Source organism: Schistocerca americana, chromosome 2 (assembly GCF_021461395.2).
Source record: "Schistocerca americana isolate TAMUIC-IGC-003095 chromosome 2, iqSchAmer2.1, whole genome shotgun sequence".
Classification (NCBI taxonomy): Eukaryota; Metazoa; Arthropoda; class Insecta; order Orthoptera; family Acrididae; genus Schistocerca; species Schistocerca americana.
The window spans coordinates 330359517-330382769 of NC_060120.1; the positions used below are offsets into that span (position 1 = coordinate 330359517).

The 23253-nt window shown below is 43.9% G+C and overlaps 1 pseudogene; it reads right to left on the reverse strand.

Annotated features, from left to right (window-relative positions):
* Positions 1 to 18370: 18370 nt before the first annotated feature.
* Positions 18371 to 18488, reverse strand: LOC124596660 (annotated as a pseudogene).
* Positions 18489 to 23253: the final 4765 nt, after the last annotated feature.

Sequence of the window (23253 nt, forward strand, 5' to 3'; positions counted from 1 at the left end):
CGAAGCGAAATGTAGTGTGAGGAGGGCTATGAGAGAGGCGTTCAATGAATTCGAAAGTAAAGTTCTATGTACTGACTTGGCAGAAAATCCTAAGAAATTTTGGTCTTATGTCAAAGCGGTAGGTGGGTCAAAACAAAATGTCCAGACACTCTGTGACCAAAATGGTACTGAAACAGAGGATGACAGACTAAAGGCCGAAATACTAAATGTCTTTTTCCAAAGTTGTTTCACAGAGGAAGACTGCACTGTAGTTTCTTCTCTAGATTGTCGCACAGATGACAAAATGGTAGATATCGAAATAGACGACAGAGGGATAGAGAAACAATTAAAATCGCTCAAAAGAGGAAAGGCCTCTGGACCTGATGGGATACCAGTTCAATTTTACACAGAGTACGCGAAGGAACTTGCCCCCCTTCTTGCAGTGGTGTACCGTAGGTCTCTAGAACAGCGTAGCGTTCCAAAGGATTGGAACAGGGCACAGGTCATCCCCGTTTTCAAGAAGGGACGTCGAGCAGATGTGCAGAACTATAGACCTATATCTCTAACGTCGATCAGTTGTAGAATTTTGGAACACGTATTGTGTTCGAGTATAATGGCTTTTCTTGAGACAAGAAATCTACTCTGTAGGAATCAGCACGGGTTTCGAAAAAGACGGTCATGTGAAACCCAGCTCGCGCTATTCGTCCACGAGACTCAGAGGGCCATAGACACGGGTTCACAGGTAGATGCCGTGTTTCTTGACTTCCGCAAGGCGTTCGATACAGTTCCCCACAGTCGTTTAATGAACAAAGTAAGAGCATATGGACTATCAGACCAATTGTGTGATTGGATTGAGGAGTTCCTAGATAACAGGACGCAGCATGTCATTCTCAATGGAGAGAAGTCTTCCGAAGTAAGAGTGATTTCAGGTGTGCCGCAGGGGAGTGTCATAGGACCGTTGCTATTCACAATATACATAAATGACCTTGTGGATGACGTCGGAAGTTCACTGAGGCTTTTTGCGGATGATGCTGTGGTGTATCGAGAGGTTGTAACAATGGAAAATTGTACTGAAATGCAGGAGGATCTGCAGCGAATTGACGCATGGTGCAGGGAATGGCAATTGAATCTCAATGTAGACAAGTGTAATGTGCTGCGAATACACAGAAAGATAGATCCTTTATCATTTAGCTACAAAATAGCAGGTCAGCAACTGGAAGCAGTTAATTCCATAAATTATCTGGGAGTACGCATTAGGAGTGATTTAAAATGGAATTATCATATAAAGTTGATCGTCGGTAAAGCAGATGCCAGACTGAGATTCATTGGAAGAATCCTAAGGAAATGCAATCCGAAAACAAAGGAAGTAGGTTACAGTACGCTTGTTCGCCCACTGCTTGAATACTGCTCAGCAGTGTGGGATCCGTACCAGATAGGGTTGATAGAAGATATAGAGAAGATCCAACGGAGAGCAGCGCGCTTCGTTACAGGATCATTTAGTAATCGCGAAAGCGTTACGGAGATGATAGATAAACTGCAGTGGAAGACTCTGCAGGAGAGACGCTCAGTAGCTCGGTACGGGCTTTTGTCAAAGTTTCGAGAACATACCTTCACCGAAGAGTCAAGCAGTATATTGCTCCCTCCTACGTATATCTCGCGAAGAGACCATGAGGATAAAATCAGAGAGATTAGAGCCCACACAGAGGCATACCGACAATCCTTCTTTCCACGAACAATACGAGACTGGAATAGAAGGGAGAACCAACCGATAGAGGTACTCAAGGTACCCTCCGCCACACACCGTCAGGTGGCTTGCAGAGTATGGATGTAGATGTAGTAGATGTATTTCCATTTTATTTTTCACTGTTGGAGTGTTTGCTTCGGCGTTTCCTGTAAGAGAGGAAAACAATCGCCTTCCATTCGTTGTTGTCTACCTTTGCGAGCCAGTAAATAGTTCGTCGCCTTGTACTTGTGTGAAACCATGTAATATTTACGGAGTTGTGAAAAGTCAATAGTGATCAGTATGCGTGCCTACTTTGAGTTTCGTATCACAGCCAGTAAACAGAACTTCTGAATGTCTCAGTATTAGTGAAAGTACAGTGAAGAGAATTCCGAGAGAATATACAGAAACTTCAAGTCTCGTACCACCAAAAAAAGAGTTCTGACAGGCGGTAAAAGTTTACATTGGACGAGTTTACACAAGGATTTATAGGAAGGTAACTCCAAGACTTGTAATGCGGAAAAGCCGTTTCCAAAAGTAGCAGCTCTATTCCAAGAGTTGAGGACTGATAACGAAGACTTTCCTGACATGAGTAAGACACCTCTTTCACGTGCTATTCGGATATTGGGCTTCAGATACAAAAAGTCCAACAGAAAACCTCTGTTGATGGAATATAATCTAGCAGCAAGTAAAAGAGACGAGCTGTTCCTGGAAATATACTTGCGAAACACCTGATGGACTATTTATTAGCCGCGCGGGATTAGCCGAGTGGTCAAGGGCGCTGCAGTCGTGGACTGTACGGCTGGTCCCAGAGGAGGTTCGAGTCCTCCCTCGGGCATGGGTGTGTGTGTTTGTCCTTAGGATAATTTAGGTTAAGTAGTGTGTAAGCTTAGGGACTGATGACCTTAGCAGTTAAGTCTTATAAGATTTCACACACACTATTTATTACACTGATGAGAGGTGATGTGGTGCAAATTTCAGAAAATTTGCGTAGCAGGAAGAAAAAATGCCGTAAGCAACAAAACATATACGACTGTCAAAAAGAAATGTTCAGTAGTGGAATGGATCGAAAGGATCAATTCAAGCAACTTCTGGGACAGCAAAAACGATTATAATTTGCCACATTGGGAACGAAGACGGATTCGTGCAAAATGCCGACTTTTGTTTTGTTGGGCAAAAAGGAGATGCAGACAATCATTCAGAGATGAATGCCAGACACTAGAAAGAGCGGTATAGAAGTGTTCTCGAAAAATTTCCAAACATACCTTCGATTGTTATATATATGTCTCATAGATCAAGCTCCATAACACACGATGATAAGTCCAGTATCATGAAGTCCACCTGTGAAATGGAGAACGGATCCTATTATTGAACGTATGGAAAGCAATAACAGTAGCACTTCCATCTAATGCCACGTTATACCAGGAAATTGCTAAAGCACTGAAATGCACGTGGCCACACTTGGGAAGTGTATTGCGCTGAGTGAACAAGGAAACAAAGCTTCTGTGGTTTCATGTGGCACTCTGTGTATTCTACACCACTGGGCCTTTGCCAAGAACAAGGTATACTATGTGATCAAAAGCATCCGGACGCCCCAAAAAACATACGTTTTTCGTATTAGGTGCATTGTGCTGCCACCTACTGCCAGATACTCTGTATCAGCGACCCCAATAGTCATTAGACACCGTGAGAGAGCAGAATGGGAAGCTCCGCGGAACTCACGGACATCGAACGTGGTCAGGTGATTGGGTGTCACTTGTGGCACACGTCTGAACGCGAGATTTCCACATTCCGAAACATCCCTAGGCCCACTGTTTTCGATGTGACAGTGAAGTGCAAACGTGAAGGGACACGTACAGCACAAAAGCGTACAGGCCGACCTCGTCTATTGACTAACAAAGACCGCCGACAGTTAAAGAGGGTCGAAATGTGTAATAGCCAGACATCTATCCAGACCATCACACAGGAATTCCAGACTGCATCAGGATCCACTGCAAGTACTCTGACAGTTGGCAGGAGGTGAGAAATCTTGGATTTCATGGTCGAGCGGCTCCTCATAAGCCACGCATCACGTCGGTAAATGCCAAACGACCTCTCGCTTGATGTAAGGAGCGTAAACATTGGACGATTGAACAGTGGAAAAACGTTGTGTGGAGTGACGAATCACGGTACACAATGTGGCGATTGATTTTTAAGCGCCTTCTTGCTCCCTCCTGTTGAAGAGCAATTCGGGGATGGCGACTGCATCTTTCAACACGATCGAGTGTCTATTCATAATGCACGGCCTATGGCAGAGTGGTTACACGACAATAACACCCCTGTAATGGATTGGCCTGAATCCTATAGAAGACCTTTGGGATGTTTTGGAATGCCGACTTCATGCCAGGCCCCACCGACGGACATCGATACCTCTCCTCTGTGCAGCACACCGTGAAGAATGGGCTGCCATTCCCCAAGAAACCTTCCAGCACCTGAATGAACGTATGCCTGTGAGAGTGGAAGCTGTCATCAAAGCTAAGGGTGGGCCAACGCCATACTGAGTTCAAGCATTACCGATGGATGGCGCAACGACTTGTAAGTCACTTTCAGCCAGGTGTCCGGATACTTTTGATCACACAGTGTAGCAGAGAGGAACGAGAATTTTAAGATAAATGACAGACACTATGGGAAGTACTCCTCAAAGTGTATGGAGGAATACAGTGATCATGAGCTCAGAGTTGAAAATAAAAAACATAAAAAGAGCCGACATGTTTGATATAGCAACAGAACCATTGCTGATCCAAGTAGACAACTGCATTAGTAGCAGCGATACCTCATACAGCAGTGAAAGCGATTATGATTGGTTTTATTTCATTCATCATTCGCCCTGCAAAATTTGTTCGGGGTAATCGACTTTTCATTTACTTTTTAATGTATAGTACTTTTCGTTTTTCATTTATTTAGAGCTGCTTGTATATCGAGCTTTCACTTGTAATTTCCCATTTTATTGACCCATACTCGCAACGACAACTGAACACGGCAATGCAGTATACGAATACTAGTACGAAGTTGCCATTCTTCGTTGGTGAATAGGCGCTTACCGCTCGGTAGGGCCTACAATAATGGCAGCGCGCTGGTATATTAACTATGCTCCGTCACATCCTCTCCTGGACTGCAATTACCAACACAATTGCCTTATTAGCGCTTACCTGACAAACACGGGAAGGTTTCACTGATAATGACATATGATGTAACCAACGAAAGTTCAAGTTCTACAATCGAGCTTTCTCCTCCACAATACCCGCAACGAACAGTGGTGGTAAAAATATCCTAACCGGCAGGGAGCGGAGACGAGTGCCACGCCTTGTCAAAAACAATGTTTCCAACCTAACAGTAATTATGCTGGTAATGAATCCTGCTCCATCGCAACGAGTTTCCCAGTGAACATTGCTAAGGGAACAGCATGCAAGGACATTTGTACACCGGTACTTTATTAAAAAATAATTGTTCAGATTGGTCTCTAAGTCTTCAGTGGGCTTAAACACACTGAAACTGGGCAGTAGCTGACTGGAGGAGTCGCATTTTTTCCTCTTTTTTTCAAATGATGCGAGGTATCTTGAGCTTCGACTGCGCAGTGAGGCGTTCAAGCTGCAGTGTGGTGAGGATGTAGTTCAGGCTGGAGGCAGTCCTGTGATATTTCGGGTGCAGTTCCCGTACCGTGACTCGGTCCACTCATTCGGGGTATCGTGAACATGAACCGGGATGTTTGCTTCAACAAAGTGTCTTTCTCCAACACCTTGATAATGGGTATGCTATGGACACTCCTGTCCTGTAAGATGGCAACAGCGGTGTCTGGGGCTGTGCGCACATGCACGTGGTTTGATGAAGAATCTGCCGCGACATCGCACCTCGACTGTCCCAGTAAATCACCCGACCTTAATCCCACTGAAAATGTCTGGAACAATATTGAACAGCGAGTGAAACGTAGCAATCAACATTGAGCAATTTGGAGCGTTACAGAATTTAACAATCAGTGAGTGGCTTCAGCTTGATGTGGCATGCACGAAGAGACTTGTGGCCTCTCTTCCTTACCGAACTGAGGCAGTGATCAACGCCAGATGCAGTGTCACACGGCATTATCATGATGTCTCGTGGGGGCGACTAATTTTTTGTACTGTGTACCCGGTCCCCCAGCGAGGATTTCGAACGGATACGTTCTTCTTAGTAATTATAAGCGACAAAAAACTGTAAAGAGTGATAAGTATAGCACATTCGTGACGTGGGATGGACAGAGGATGGACAAAAATACGGAAACAAACTGCCATGCCTAAAACGGTGTAGGAAAACTGTTGGCATTTAAAAAAGCTTCTAGTCATCTTGGAATGGATAAATGTAGGTCCTGTACGGTTTTTAAGAGAAACTTATACCACTCTTCCTGCAAAATAGTGTCAACTTCTGGTAACGATGATGTAGTTAGATACCTAAAATGGCTCTAAGCACTATGGGACTTAATATCTGAGGTCATCAGTCCCCTTGACTTAGAACTACCTAAACCTAATTAACCTAAGGACATCACACACATCCATGCCCGAGGCAGGATTCGAACCTGCGACCGTAGCAGCAGCGCTGTTCCGGACTGAAGCGCCTAGAACCGCTCGGCCACAGCGGCCGGCAGTTGGATAGCGATCACGCACCCTTCTCTAGAAAGTACGCCACAAGCGATCGATAATATTGAAACGTGGTGACGGAGTGGTCAGGGCAGATGCGACATTTCATCCTCGCGCTCTCAAAACTAACGCTGGAAGATGCGAGCTGTGCAAACAGGGGCGCTGTCGTGTTGAAACAGAACATCACCACTGGGGAACAAGTATTGTAGCTTGGTATGTAACTGATCGGCCAAGTGGTCTCATACTCCTTGGTAGTAATGCGACCTGGCAGACTAACCATGGGGCCCATGGAATACCACGATATGCGATATGGCTGACCAAATCATCCCCCCCCCCCCTCCCATATTTCACTCATCACAATAAGCAGTCGGTATCGTCGGTTTGGGACGGCGTTCACCGGATGTAAACACGGCCATAAATTGGAAGTAGTGTAAAAGAAGACTGAATCAATAAAATTACTTTCCTCCATTGCTCCATGTTGCTTCGGCATCACAGTTTCCTGTTACGGACATTTGCGTCACTTACGAGTGGTTTTGGAAATCCAGACCGCGCTGCAGTCGCTGCTTATGGGGCTCCATTCGTGTTGTTTTGGTGCTGTCAGGGATCGTGAATGCGATATTCACTTCTTCAGTGACTTTTGCAGGTGTTGTCCTCTTGTTTTGCGTCATAATCCTCTTCAAAGATCGTCTGTCACGATCTCTCAACACACACTTTCCTCCGGGTTGTGACTTAGCGGATGATGTTTCACCCATTTTCCCTGCGTCCGGTATAAATCTTCGATATGGTGCCTCTTGAAATACCAAACGCTCCGGCTTCCTTGGTTAAGGAAACACGAACAATTTGCACACGTACGAATTCACTTAGCTCCGACATAATGCACTCACAACTATATAGAATACTAGTCTGACCACGACTGACGGTTGGCAAAGTACTGTGGGCGTTTCACAGATGCCGTTCATGGTCAAATACAACAGCAGCATCTGAAGGCTTGGCTAGCGTCTGCAAAGACGTCCATGCACGCATTTACCTCTGTTTTCAGTGTTTTTGTCCAATCCTTGTAAATTACACCTATTATAGAAGTATAATTTTTCTTTTGAATGTGTCACACAATTCTCTGAAGCTATCCAGTAGTACCACCATGAAAGACACTGACAGCAACAACAACAAAAAGGCAACACAAGGAAGGAATTGTGCGACATAAACGAAAGTTGGTAGGCGTGTTTCTACATCGGAAAGATTATATATATTCAAATCTCGTGCCAGTCGCACAAGAGTGGCGCTAGTAGCGCCACTACGAGGATGCAAATTTTTGGACATTTGTGGTAAGGTATTATGGGACCAAGCTGCTGAGGTCATCGGTCCCTAAGCCTACACACTATTTACTCTAACTTGGAAACTAACTTACGCTATGGACAACACACCCGCCCATGCCCGTGGGAGGAGTAGAACCTCCGACTGGGGGAGCCGCACGGACCGTGACAAGACTACCCCGCGCGACTAGGATGCAAATCATATTAGCTTTGAAAATGGACGTGGTGAGTTGATGTTAGTCAAGAAAGCCTTTACGGCGACAAAGACGCCATTATCAGCACCTCACTGAGTTTGAACGAGGTTCCGTAATACGGCAACCAGAAGCTAGATGTTCCATCTGCGATACTGCAGAAAGTCTTGGCAGGAATGTAGGCTCTGCACGTGGGTACTGGCAGCGGTGATCACGATAATGTCCAGTCGGAAGAAGACTGGGTTCCGGACGGCCACGTGGCACTACCGAAAGGGAAGATCGTCGTGTTCAGCGTACGGCTCTGGAGCATCATATTGCATCCGCTGCAGCAATTTGAGCAGCAGTTGCACCACAGTAACACAAAGAACGTTGCAAATCGATTACTTCAAGGATTGCTCCGATCTAGACGCTCTGTAATGTGCATTCCATTGAACCCAAATCACCGCCATTTGCGATTTCAGTGGTGTTAACTGAGAGCTCATAGGAGGACAGAGTGGAGGTCTCTTATGTTTTCTGGTGAAAGATGGTTCTGCCTCGGTGCCAGTGATGGCCGTGTGTTGGTTAAAAATAGACCAGTTGAGGTCTTGCAACCAACATGGCTGCGTGGTAGACACAATGGACCTACATCAGGAGTTATGGTGCGCGGTCTAAATTTGGTATGACAGCAGGAACTCTCTTGTAGTTATCCCACACACCCTGACTGCAAAACTGTACATCAGTCTGGTGATTCGAACTGTTGTACTGCCATTCTTGAGCAACAATCCGTGGGGTGTTTACCAACAGGATAACTTTCGCACACATACCTCTCTTGTAACTCAACATAGTGTCGACATGTTGCCTTGGCCTGATCGATCACCAGAGTTGTCTCCACAGGAGCACATATAGGACATGATGGGACGAGGACTCCATCGTCATCCACAAAAATCATTAACCGACCAAGTGCAACTCCAGCCCACAAACTGACACCCGGCACCTGTACAGGACAATGCATGCACGTTTGCACGCTTGAATTGAACATCCTGGCGGTGACACCGGTTATTAATGTATTAGCATTTCACATTTGCAACGCTGTATTGTTAATCATTTAAGTATGTTATCTAGACGAATGTATTCCCGAAATTTCATTATTCTACATTAATTATTTTTTGGTGTTGCTGTTTTTCGGTCAATATACTTACGACATATTAATATTACTCTTTTAATTTGTTTTTCCATCCACTTTACCTGCAAATGTCGATAGTAATCATTACTGGCGACAGATTAGTATGATTCGTTTTTTTCCCTCTCCTATTCTGCGGATCTTATTTCGATGTTACCATAAGATAATGGTATTATCTTATAATTGTTACTGTTATCTCAGTGCAATCTAGTGACTTTGACTTGTGTTATCTCTACGCACACCATGATTATGTTTAGATGTGATTAGTTGCCGTTTTTAACCTCTTGATTTATTACTGAGTAGAATAGCCTAGAAAATTGTTTTGCATACATTCTAGTGTTTCCATTTCCACTTGCGTTATAATCACCATCTTGGTTGTTGTTGTGGTCTTCACTCCTGAAACTGCTTTGATGCAGCTCTCCATGCTACTCTATCCTGTGCAAGCTTCTTCATCTCCCAGTACCTACTGCAGCCTACATCCTTCTGAATCTGCTTAGTGTACTCATCTCTTGGTCTGCCTCTACGATTTTTACCCTCCACGCTGTCCTCCAGTACTAAATTGGTAATCCCCTGATGCCTCAGACAACCGATCCCTTCTTCTAGTCAATTTGCGCCACAAATCCTCTTCTCCCCAATTCTATTCAATACCTACTCATTAGTTATGTGATCTACCCATCTAATCTTCAGCATTCTTCTGCAGCACCACATTTCGAAAGCTTCTATTCTCTTCTTGTCTAAACTATTTATTGTCCATGTTTCACTTCCATACATGGCTACGCTCCATACAAAGACTTTCAGAAACGAATTCCTGACACTTAAATCTATACTCGATGTTAACAAATTTCTCTTCTTCAGAAACGATTTCCTTGCCATTGCCAGTCTACATTTTATATCCTCTCTACTTCGACCATCATCAGTTATTTTGTTCCCCAAATAGCAAAACTCCTTTAGTACTTTAAGTGTCTCATTTCCTAATCTAATTCCCTCAGCATCACTCGACATAATTCGACTACATTCCATTATCCTTGTTTTGCTTTTGTTGATGTTCATCTTATACCCTCCTTTCAAGACACATTCCGTTCAACTGCTCTTCCAAGTCCTTTGCTGTTTCTGACAGAATGACAATGTCATCGGCGAACCTCAAAGTTTTTATTTCTTCTCCATGGATTTTAATACCTACTCCGAACTTTTCTTTTGTTTCCTTTACTGCTTGCTCAATATACAGGTTGAATAGCATCGGGGAGAGGCTACAACCCTGTCTCACTCCCTTCCCAACCACTGCTTCCCTTTCATGTCCCTCGACTCTTATAACTACCATCTGGTTTCTGTACAAATTGTAAATAGCCTTTCGCTCCCTGTATTTTACCCCTGCCACGTTTAGAATTTGACAGAGAGTATTCCAGCCTACAGCTTTCTCTAAGTCTACAAATGCTAGAAACGTAGGTTTGCCTTTCCTTAATCTTTCTTCTAAGATAAGTCGTAGGGTCAGTATTGCCTCACGTGTTCCAACATTTCTACGGAATCCAAGCTGATCTTCCCCGAGGTCGGCTTCTACCAGTTTTTCCATTCGTCTGTAAAGAATTCGCTTTAGTATTTATTAAACTGATAGTTCAGTAATTTTCACATCTGTCAACACCTGCTTTCTTTGGGACTGGAATTATTATATTCTTCTTGAAGTCTGAGGGAATTTCGCCTGTCTCATACATCTTGCTCACCAGATGGTATAGTTTTGTCAGGACTGGCTCTCCCAAGGCAGTCAGTAGTTCTAATGGAATGTTGTCTATTGGCGTGGCATTTTTTCGACTTAGGTCTTTCAGTGCTCTGTCAAACTCTTCACGCGGTATCATATCTACCATTTCATCTTCATATACATCCTCTTCCATTTCCATGATATTGTCCTCAAGAACATCGCCCCTATATAGACTCTCTATATACTCCTTCCACCTTTCTGCTTTCCCTTCTTTGCTTAGAACTGGCTTTCCATCTGAGCTCTTGCTATTCATGCAAGTGGTTCTCTTTTCTCCAAAGATCTCTTTAATTTTCCTGTAGGCAGTATCTATCTTACCCCTCGTGAGATAAGCCTCTACATCCTTACGTTTGTCTTCTAGCCATCCCTGCTTAGCCATTTTGCACTTCATGTCGATCTCATTTTTGAGACGTTTGTATTCCTTTTTGCCTGCTTCACTTACTGCATTTTTGTATTTTCTCCTTTCATCAATTAAATTCAGTATCTCTTCTGTTACCCAAGGATTTCTACTAGCCCTCGTCTTTTTACCTACTTGATCCTCTGCTGCCTTCACTATCTCATTCCTCAAAGCTACCCATTCTTATTCTACTGTATTTCTTTCCCCCATTCCTGTCAATTGTTCCCTTATGCTCTCCCTGAAACTCTGTACAACCTCTGGTTCTTTCAGTTTATTCAGGTCCCGTCTCCTTAAATTCCCACCTTTTTGCAGTTTCTTCAGTTTTAATCTACAGTTCATAACCAATAGATTGTGGTCAGAGTCCACATCTGCCCCTGGAAATGTCTTACAATTTAAAACCTGGTTCCTAAATCTCTGTCTTACCATTATATAATCTATCTGAAACCTTTTAGTATCTCCAGGGTTCTTCCATGTATACAACCTTCTTTCATGATTCTTGAACCAAGTGTTAGCTACGATTAAGTTATGCTCTGTGCAAAACTCTACCAGGCGACTTCCTCTTTCATTTCTTAGCCTCAATGCATAGTCACCTACTACGTTTCCTTCTCTCCCTTTTCCTACTGCCGAATTCCAGTCACCCATGACTATTAAATTTTCGTCTCCCTTCACTACCTGAATAATTTCGTTTATCTCATCATACATTTCATCAATTTCTTCGTCATCTACAGAGCTAGTTGGCATATAAACTTGTACTACTGTAGTAGGCGTGGGCTTCGTGCCTATCTTGGCCACAATAATGCGTTCACTATGCTGTTTGTAGTAGCTTACCCGCACTCCTATTTTTTATTCATTATTAGACCTACTCCTGCATCACCCCTATTTGATTTTGTATTTCTAACCCTGTATTCACCTGACCAAAAGTCTTGTTCCTCCTGCCATCGAACTTCACTAATTCCCACTATATCTAACTTTAACCTACCCATTTCCATCTTGGTAGCCTCCTGAATTTATTCAAATATCTAGTTCTTAGTGAAATGAATACTCACTTTTGGCTGCCATTGCTACTTCTTCGCACAACACTGTTCCATTAAGGAACACTGCTTGATCGTTGTTATACTTAGCTTATTTTCACTAACGACGAACTTCCGGCAGTGCACATCTTCCTATGGCGCAACGCGTGGCGACATCACTAGGACGCCCGATCGGTTATGAATTAAAGGCGTTTAAACGAGCTAGTGGGGTACCATATAGTCATTTTTTACAAGGGGACCGCCACATGTCACCCCCTTCCATTCAGAAATAATATTTAAATCTGCGACGTCGACGCCAAAAAACATGAATAATAAAATAAATATGATGTCAGCAGCAAGGTTGGTTGGTTGGTTGGTTGGTTGGTTGGTTTGGGGGAGGAGACCAAACAGCGAGGTCATCGGTCTCATCGGACTAGGGAAGGACGGGGAAGGAAGTCGGCCGTGCCCTTTCAGAGGAACCATCCCGGCATTTGCCTGGAGCGATTTAGGAAAATCACGGAAAACCTAAATCAAGATGGCCGGACGCGTCAGCAGCAAGAAACAGGCACTTAGAATGCACTGGTCGTATAACTGAAATAAATATTATTAAAAATGCCTGAATGTTTCACGAGAAACGAGGCTATTTTGACTGCACTAAGATGCTCATAAGGCACACACGTACCTCAGTCTCGATGGACACCCAGCGCACGCAGTTCTCGTTCCCAGTTAATTCCGAAGACTTGCCTTTTTCCATGATTCTCGCTGTGATTTCAAACTTCTGACGAGGCTACCGACGGCTGCAGACATCCACCACGCAGACACCACGAAAGACCTCTCACGTTTGTCCCACAACCACGCTAAAACGTGCGGTTTCGCGGCAACACGCCTCCGAATTACTGCGCATTGTCGAGATCGTTCTCATGCATTATTGTTATTATTGAATAAAACGGTCTTGTCTGCGAAAATATTGCCTTAACGACGCGTTTCGCCTTTGTAGGATATCATCAGATTACCATAGATTGAGAGACATTGGTAGAACTGTTATCGAGCTAACAGGAGCGTCTGCCATCGGCCAGATTTAGTGGGCGACGTTTTACATTATTTGTTGACTAGATTCCTATGATTTGCGACAGTACATTGTGTCCACATTCATTTCTTTGCGTCCACATTCATTTCTACCAGCTATCAATATTCCATAGTTCCGCGATGACCAGGACTCAGCCTATTGAATTCGACGTAGAACTAGTCAAACCTTTTTTTTCTTCAAATACCTTCCGTAGGCCGTTTCGTATTTCTGCTAGCCCTTCTGCAGTCGCTTACACGATTTGTGATTATCGTTTCCTGTTAATTCCACCAACGTAACAGATAAAATACGTTTGAAAGTGTAGATAGTTTCGTTTCGTGCCGTTTCTTTTGAAGAATGCTCAGTGATCTGTAATACATATTTATACAAAGCTTCGCTTTAATACGTCTATACAGCTACCGGAAAAAAACATATTTCGTCATTCCACTCCAGCTACATAAAGAGCAATTTCCACGTCAATAATAGTATTTTTAGGTTGTTTCTATCCGAGACGCTCTTTTCTGGCACCTACTCCTGTCTCTTCCCGAGCACGGGGTCCCGGGTTCGCTTCCCGGCGGTGTCAGGAAATTTTCGGTTGCCACGAGATGACTGGATGTCGTCGTGTCGTCTGCATCATCATCATTCATCCCCATTACGGTCGGAGGAAGAAACCGTCTACATTAGGACCTTGCCAAGTACGGCGGTGCGGGTCTCCCTCATTGTTCCCCTACGCTCTGTCAAGAAGGAAGGATGGGACTTCATTCCCATTTCCACTCCTGTTGGATATTCTTCGCTCGGTTTCCATCCCCACATCGGCTGCAAGTTACATCGGCAGCAAACACATAGAAGAAACAGTGTGTGCTATTCTCCGGACAAGTGTTCAATATTTTGGGCGAGAAGTGACAGGGCGCAGTAGTCTCGAGAAGCAAAAATCTCCAGTAATGTACTTGAATAAGCTGCCAATCCTAGCTGACACAAATACCAGCAGTGTGCTCTACCTGAAATTACGCGATAATGCCCGCGACACAACTACCCATCCATCATCTGTAATATTCACCTAGTGCGGCACAGGAAAGAGCAGCCTGCAATACATCAGTCAGTTATTACGTATGCGGCCCTCAAACAGGCTAAGCTCACTCCAATATGACGTGCAGAGGGCCCACGTCTCCTTTACGCAATAGCGTCGCGCACATGATTGCTTCTTTGCTTTCAGTTTTCGTTGTCAGTCGTGCGCTTAGTACGAAAAATGACGAAGTTTGTCATCAGATTGCAATAAATTCGCCATTGTGGGTTGGAACTATTGCTGTTCGCATCATAAAGTCATATTTCCAGTGGTTTTTTGTTATGTTTTATGCATATCTGCGAAGTACCTAATGAATATTAGGGTTTAACATCTCGTCGAAGACGCGATGAGTAGAGACGGGGCAAAAGCTCGGATTAGGAAAGAGCGAAGTTAGCAGGAGATATGTAGTTAGTATGCAACTTAAATGATTCAGCCAACAAGTTCGAGTGAGAAATATTTATTTAGTTTGCAAATTGGAGAATATTGTTTGTATTTGTCTTTAAGGTGAGTACCTTATTAGCAAAAGAACTGATATTTTTAAGAGGGGTTATGTTCTGTAATTCTTGATTTGACATACACGAAAGAATTGCCCAGAACATTCGGCTAAGCCTTTGTACATATTCTCTGTGATGAATCAGGTGCAAGTTTTCATTTAAAAGTGTGGAAAGGATTTGTTGTGTCTAATACCGCATCTATGACTTTTAACCTAAATATTTTCACACCTTTTATTCAGTTCTGTCAACGATGTACTGGTGTGGTGATAAAGTTTCTAAGGACCCGTAAAAATGCATCCCTTTTTAATCGTAGTAAAATTGTCTTATACTGCTCACGCTTCAGATCCTGAAGTTGAAGCGCAACTCACAGCATGTGAAGTTGAGGTTTATAACCCACTGGTCCTATAAGCGTTGCCTTATGCTTTACAGTTATTCCTTTCTCTTACCTGACTTTATTTCAAATGTTAAGTTCAGTACCTCGTCCAGGCAGACCTCCTCAATTGTATGCATTCACTGCACTATTAACGAAAAGGCAGTCATTCTTGAGCCTATTTTTTGTTGATAAGACGTAATCAAATGGTTCAAAAATGGCTCTGAGCACTATGCGACTTAACTTCTGAGGTCATCAGTCGCCTAGAACTTAGAATTAAACCTACCTAACCTAAGGACATGACGCACATCCATGCCCGAGGCAGGATTCGAACCTGCGACCGTAGCGGTCGCTCGGCTCCAGACTGTAGCGCCTGGAACCGCACGGCCACTCCGGCCGGCAATCGAATGGTTCAAATGGCTCTGAGCACGATGGGACTTTACTTCTGAGGTCATCAGTCCCCTAAAACTTAGAACTACTTAAACCTAACTAACCTAAGGACATCACACACATCCATGCCCGAGGCAGGATTCGAACCTGCGACCGAAGCTGTCGCGCGGTTCCAGACTGTAGCGCCTAGAACTGCTCGGTCACTCCGGCCGCCGATAAGAGGTAATGTCTCTCCTCCACCACAGCAGACAGCAGGAAACTGAAACAAGTAAACCTGCTTTGCGTTTTCACATTATATTTCAATTAAGTTTGGTATTAAAAATCAAATAGTACGACTTGGAGAAACATTGTATTTTTTCCTGCAAAAGAGTTATTTTTACCTGCAAAAATTGCCCACATAAGAGAACTCAGCAATGACACCGGTGCTGTCTCATAACAATACTTGATTATTTATTTTCCGTGCTCGTTCAAACAAGTTTTCAAAAAAATGGTTCAAATGGCTCCGAGCACTATGGGACTCAACTGCTGAGGTCATTAGTCCCCTAGAACTTAGAACTAGTTAAACCTAACTAACCTAAGGACATCACAAACATCCATGCCCGAGGCAGGATTCGAACCTGCGACCGTAGCGGTCTTGCGGTTCCAGACTGCAGCGCCTTTAACCGCACGGCCACTTCGGCCGGCCAAACAAGTTTTCCACAAAAATTGTAGGCGAAATGACTTTGTTACTAATTTTAAAAGAGCAACTTTGATCCAGCAGGCGCCACTGCAGCAGATGGCCCGGATCGCTGTAGCGTTAATAGTTTTTGACAGTAACACTGATGTCTTCACCGCCTAAGGGATGTCAGGCAAATGCTCAAAAAATTTCATTTCAATTTGCTTATGTTGATTCATTTTCAAATATTCACACAATTTCGTTTGTTTTTAATGATATAATTTATACTTTTTACGGACAAAAAATGGCTCTGAGCACTATGGGACTCAACTGCGGTGGTCATAAGTCCCCTAGAACTTAGAACTACTTAAACCTAACTAACCTAAGGACAGCACACAACACCCAGCCATCACGAGGCAGAGAAAATCCCTGACCCCGCCGGGAATCGAACCCGGGAACCCGGGCGTGGGAAGCGAGAACGCTACCGCACGACCACGAGATGCGGGCTTTTACGGACATAAAAAGATGATAAAATAGCTATGAAACAGTTTCAGATACGTGATGCTTAACAGATATTTCAAGAAGTCCGATGCCAATGAATTAACGAACGCTGCAGCAGGTGCCTACATTAATTTCAAGAGAAGCACCGCATCTCACACCTCGCCGCACTCGGGCAAACCACTAGCATCATCCGGAAGAAGGTCGCAAAAAATGGTTCAAATGGCTCTGAGCACTATGGGACTCAACATCTGAGGTCATCAGTCCCCTAGAACTTAGAACTACTTAAACCTAACTAACCTAAGGACATCACACACACCCATGCCTGAGGCAGGATTCGAACCTGCGACCGTAGCAGTCACTCGGTTCCGGACTGAAGTGCCTAGAACCGCACGGCCACCACGGCCGGCAGAAGGTCGCACTTCTGCATGTTGATGATGTAAAACTTTTTGTATCGCCAAACAAGGTAGACGGAAAATGACTTCCTGTTTTGATAGTTATTTTATAGCAATTCTTCGTAGTGATAACATTTGCCTCCTTTGAAGCACAATACCTATGAGACGGTTTGGTACAGAGACGTAACAGTTCGGCTTTGCTGCGAATGAGTCCTAATGTCTGATCGTCAATGGCTACTGCTGCTCTTGGAACTGAATGTCGCCGACACGTTATGACCTCTTGGGATGAAAGCGAAAGGAGAGAGGACTCAGCTGGAGTGTCCCTCGCAGAGAAAGTGGCTCAGCAACTTTCTGTTGCACTGGGTTTGCATTGGATGCGCAGATCGGCGCGACCGCTGCTCTGAGACGCTGCCGTGAAAGCTTGCGTTGCTCCTCCACTGTATGTTTCTGGCGCTTCCGATTGCTCCACCAATCTCTTTTCTTTTTCTTCTTCTTTTTCTTCGCTTTATTCCGCGTCATTGCGGTGTCGGCATGTTAATCTGGATTGGACTGTGTTAGTGGTAGAGCGTGACCGAATGCCCTTTCCGCTGCCACCCCCGTTCCCCCCTCTCCTTGTACGGAATTTGTGCATCCCATCTGTCTGCTTGTAGTGCTATCTCATGTGGCAGCGTGAGAACCATTTCGAAGTATTTGCAAATCGTGTAACTGAAGCGAGACAAAGGTACCAGATCGGTATTCACCCAGTCGGATGTGGGAAAGCGCTTAAAATTCACATCAAGACAGCCAGGCTATCAGTCACACCGGTCCTCGTCGTTAATCCGCCGCACGGATTCGAACTGAGGCCGGCGCGACTCCGCGAATACCGGAAGCGGCATGCTATACGGGCGCGTGTCTGATAGCTCTATCAGTGTCGTCCTCGTTATCAGATCTTCAGCACACCATACTAAATAGGACAGAAACAGACAACATTATGAAATAACCATGACAATATCCACATCCCAGTGCTTATTACGAAGTTTCGAAGATATACGCTCTAAGCACAAAAATAAGATGGGGCACAAAGGAATTATTAGCAGCAGCAGCACTCCGTCTTCAGGCCACAAGTGGCCCGTCGGGACCATCCTACCGCCGTGTCATCCACAGCTGAGGATGCGGATAGAAGGGGCGTGTGGTCAGCACACCGCTCTCCCGGTCGTTATGATGGTTTTCTGTGACCGGAGCCGCAACTATTCGGTCGAGTAGCTCCTCAATTGGCATCACGAGGCTGAGTGCACCCTGAAAAATGGCAACAGCGCATCGTCGCCCTGACGGTCACCCATCCAAGTGCCGGCCACGCCCAACAGGGCTTAACTTCGGTGATCTGACGGGAACCTGTCTATCCACTGCGGTAAGGCCGTTGCCAAAGTAGTTATTAGGATGGGACGGAAATCGGTAGATGTGACGTGCATGTGCAGAGAAACAAATGATTACAATTTCTGAAAAATTGGATGATTTATTCAAGAGAAAGAGCTTCAGAAATTGAGCAAGTCAGTTACATCTTGGTCGGCGTGGCACTGATAGAGTAGTTGAATGTCCCCCTGAGGGACATAGTGCCAAATTCCTCCCAATCGACGTATTAGATCATGGAAATCCTGAGCTGGTTGGAGGGCTCTGCCCATAATGCTTCAAACGTTTTCAATTGGGGAGAGATCTGGCGACCTTGCTGGCCGAGGTAAGGTCGACTTCGGGTGGGCATTATCTTGCTGAAATGTAAACCAAGGTGGCCTATAAAATAAATAAATAAATAAATAAATAAATAAACCGGCGCGTAGAACATTGTCGGCTACCGCTCTGCCGAAAGGGTTCCGCAGATGACAACGAAACGGATCTTACTATGAAAAGAAATGGAATCTGAGACCATCACTCCTGGTTGTCGGGCCATATGACGGGCGACAGTCAGGTTGGTTTCCCACCGCTGTCCGGGGAGTCTCCAGACACGTCTTCGCTGGTCATCGCGTCGCATTTCGAAATGTCACTGGAGACAATTCCATTCCAGGTCGAAAACGTGTCTGGGGACGTCCCGGACCGCAGTGGGATACCAACCTGACTACTGCCCGCCATACGGACCGACAACCAGAACTGACGGTCTGGGGTGCCATTTCATTTCACTGCAGTAGCCCTTTGGTTGTCATCCGCGGCGGCCTTAACAGCACACAGCACAGCGGTACGTCGAAAATATTCTACGCCCCCGTCTTTTTTTTTTACCCTACATGGCAAGCCATCCTGGACTTACATTTCAGCAAGATTATGCCCTCCCGAAGTCGACGAGAGTTTCTACTGCTTGCCTTCGTGCTTGCCAAACGCTATCTTGGCCAGCAAGCCAAGCCGTTTGAAACATTGTGGACAGGACTTTCCAACCAGCTCAGAATTTTGACGATCTAATAGGCCAATTGGACACAATTTGGCAGATATCCCTCAGGAGGACATACAACAATTCTATCAGTCGATGCCACGCCGAATAAGTGCTTACGTAATCCATGGAGAAGAAATAAAAACTTTGAGGTTTGCCGATGACATTGTAATTCTGTCAGAGAAAGCAAAAGACTTGGAAGAGCAGTTGAACGGAATGGACAGTGTCTTGGAAGGAGGATATAAGATGAACATAACCAAAAGCAAAACGAGGATAATATGTAGTCGAATTAAGTCGTGTGATGGTGAGGGAATTAGATTAGGAAATGATACACTTAAAGTGGTAAAGGAATTTTGCTATTTAGGGAGCAAAATAACTGATGATGGTCGAAGTAGAGAGGATATAAAATGTAGACTGGCAATGGCAAGGAAATCGTTTCTGAAGAAGAGAAATTTGTTAACATCGAGTATAGATTTAAGTGTAAGGAAGTCGTTTCTGAAAGTATTTGTATGGAGTGTAGCCATGTATGGAAGTGAAACATGGACGATAAATAGTTTGGACAAGAAGAGAGTAGAAGCTTTCGAAATGTGGTGCTACAGAAGAATGCTGAAGATTAGATGGGTAGATCGCATAACTAATGAGGAGGTATTGAATAGAATTGGGGAGATCACATAACTAATGAGGAGGTATTGAATAGAATTGGGGAGAAGAGGAGTTTGTGGCACAACTTGACAAGAAGAAACGACCGGTTGGTAGGGCATGTTCTGAGGCATCAAGGGATCACAAATTTAGTATTGTAGGGCAGCGTGGAGGATAAATATCGTAGAGGGAGACCAAGAGATGAATACACTAAGCAGATTCAGAAGGATGTAGGTTGCAGTAGGTACTGGGAGATGAAGGAGCTTGCACAGGATAGAGTAGCATGGAGAGCTGCATCAAACCAGTCTCAGGACTGAAGACCACAACAACAACAACAACAACAACAAGGGCCAGGGTGAACCACTTCCTCAATTTGTGAAGCTCTTTTTTTTAATGAATTTTCCTATTTTTCTAAAACTGTTATCATTTGTTTGTCTGCATATGTACATCACATCTACCGATTTCCGTCCCATTTGAATAAATCCTTTGCGGCGAGTCTAGAGAGAGATTGAGAGAACACAGAAAAATTAGATAACAATAAAGAGCGCCAAAGTGAGGAAGAAACAACGAAAAGAAACAGACTTTGAAACAAAATATGTGTATGTTCATTAAGTTAGAATGCGTGTTGCATGTATCAGCCTTCTTCCGACCTAGCAAGCAATGTGAGTGGTTCAAGAATAGTTTTTTACAAGGTCTGCGATGTCATATATCTCATTCTTTATGTCTCAGCTGTGGAGCAGAGTACATGTTGAGTGTTAGGTTTCTGTGTTACCGTATGATTTAGAGATGAAATAATTTACAAATTGAATTAGTGATTCAAAATTGGTCTGGGGAAGATTGTAATTAGGGTCATGTAAGATATTACGTATGGCTTGAAATGATAGGAGGAATATTGTATGACTTTAGGGATTATGTGCATTTGGAGTTCTATCTATATCAGCGAGTTGCATAGATAACGAGGAGAATAAGAATTTCCTCTGTATCACTCGCGCGTTCCTGACGTTCGTGCTTAGTTTAACGACCACATCTTGGAACCACACTAGATCAATGCAAGAAAAAAAAATACTCTAAAGGCATACAAAAACTGGAATTCTTTGAAAAGCACATTATGGTTCACCAAGTGATGAGGCTTACTGAGCACATCTGCACAACTCAACAAACAAAGAACAGCAGTGGTGCAGTGTTTCCCAATACTAAAATTCTTCACGTTGAGTGCGTCTCCTGAAATTAATAGGTGCATTTGATACATTAGCGCGTTTCCTTTGTTGCAGATGCATTCGTGTGTTAGCTGGCTATATGATTTTTCAGTAGTTATATAGAACTGTCTGGTTTTCAGTACGTATCAATTAATTTTGACTAGCTGAAGTGGGGATTTCTTCCAAGGTAGTTGGAAAACAAGCACTTCGTTTCTCACCATCAAATGTTTTTTTAGTATTGGGAAACACTGCACCAAGGCTTTTCTTTATTTGTTGGGCTGTGCAGATGTGCTCAGTATACCTCATAACTTGGTGAACTATGTGCTTTTCAAAGAATTCCAGTTTTTGTATGATATAGTTTTGTCAGGGGTCATGAAGAAATTTTAGAATAATTTTTCTATGATGTTACCAAGGCAAAACAATGGGTCTGTTATTTCACAGAATTAGCTCACCATTCCAGGTTTTGGCAACATTATGGCATTTTCTAGTTTTCAATGTTTAGGAAAATATAGTTGACGAAGTCTGGTGCAGTGCAAGTTAGTAATAAATCGATGCTTCTTTGAATCAGATGCTTTCCTTGTATTGGTATGACGTCCGGAAGGCGGACATTCTTATTACTCTGGACTTTGATGTGCTCACACACGCACACACACACACACACACACACACACACACACACACACACGCACACACACACACACACATTGTCTCATGAAATCAGAGGAAGTCCTAGCAACTCTTCTGACGATCATTGACAGTCGGTTTTTTGGTCTATGTTACGAGTGATAAATTGTACTTCACGAACATTAGTTATGTATTCAACTGTCTTGTATGTCTGAAGCTAACCAGTTTAGTCTAGGTGGTTTTACTGTGGTTTGCTGCTGTTTCATAACTTTCATTATGCACCAGAACTCTTTCAGGTTTTCTACGGTTTCAGGTAGAGATTCTTCCGGTAACTGACTTCTGTACTGTTGGAACTGGTTTCCAATGAGTCTACATAGCACCGTTCCTTGCTTCTTTTATAGCAAGCTCATTCTGTATATTATATATCGGCTGAAACTGCGAATTCCTGACAGCCTACTGCGCATCGCGTTACGTTGGACATAATGTGATCTGCGAACGAATTACATCTTAGTTTCTTTCCTTTGTTCTTTTTCCAGATTTGAGAATGCCCTCCATGGATAACACGTATGATATCTGAGGACAAATGAAACGTAATGCGCGTGTGGCGTGGTCTTCACTTCGGGTAATCGGTTGGCTGGTGGAAGTCTTTTAGTTGACACCGCATCGGCGTCTTGCATATCGGGCAAAATCTCCAACGCGGACGCGAAGCGAACCCGGGCCCCTCCCATGGCATTCTTCCGCACTGATCACCCAGCTGTGGAGGCGGAAATATCTACAGATAATTTTTAAGTTGAGAAGTCTTGGCAGGATGCGACTAAAGATGCTTCAATCGATGTCTCAATTCTTCTGACATTGGTTTTAAATCAGTCGTACATAATCACGAGTACAGCCGCCGCATCAGTTCCGTGTTATGCGGTACAATGACAGGTTTATCCGTCACTAGGCTGAAGATTAGAAAGATGCAGCAGCGTTGATGTTAAATGCTACATTTAGTTGATGCTTGTGACTTCTGGTGGTTACTGAAATGCAATCAGATACTACAAAGTTGTTACTGCGTAAACTGTGACTTCTCAGTCAATGTCATTTGTAACAGATACGTGATTTCTTGCCGACCCATATTTGGAGAGCTCATTAAGTGAATCATCTGACCCCTACGAAGCACAAGCCGCGAGAATTCTGTGTTTCTTGGAAGAAAGTTACTTTTGTGTTTATGGTAATGGTGCAGACTATAACACTACAAACGACACAGCATCCAGTGCGAAAACGATGGCATTTTGTTAAAATCTTTTGGGTTGTTAGGCGCGTCACATTTCCTTCT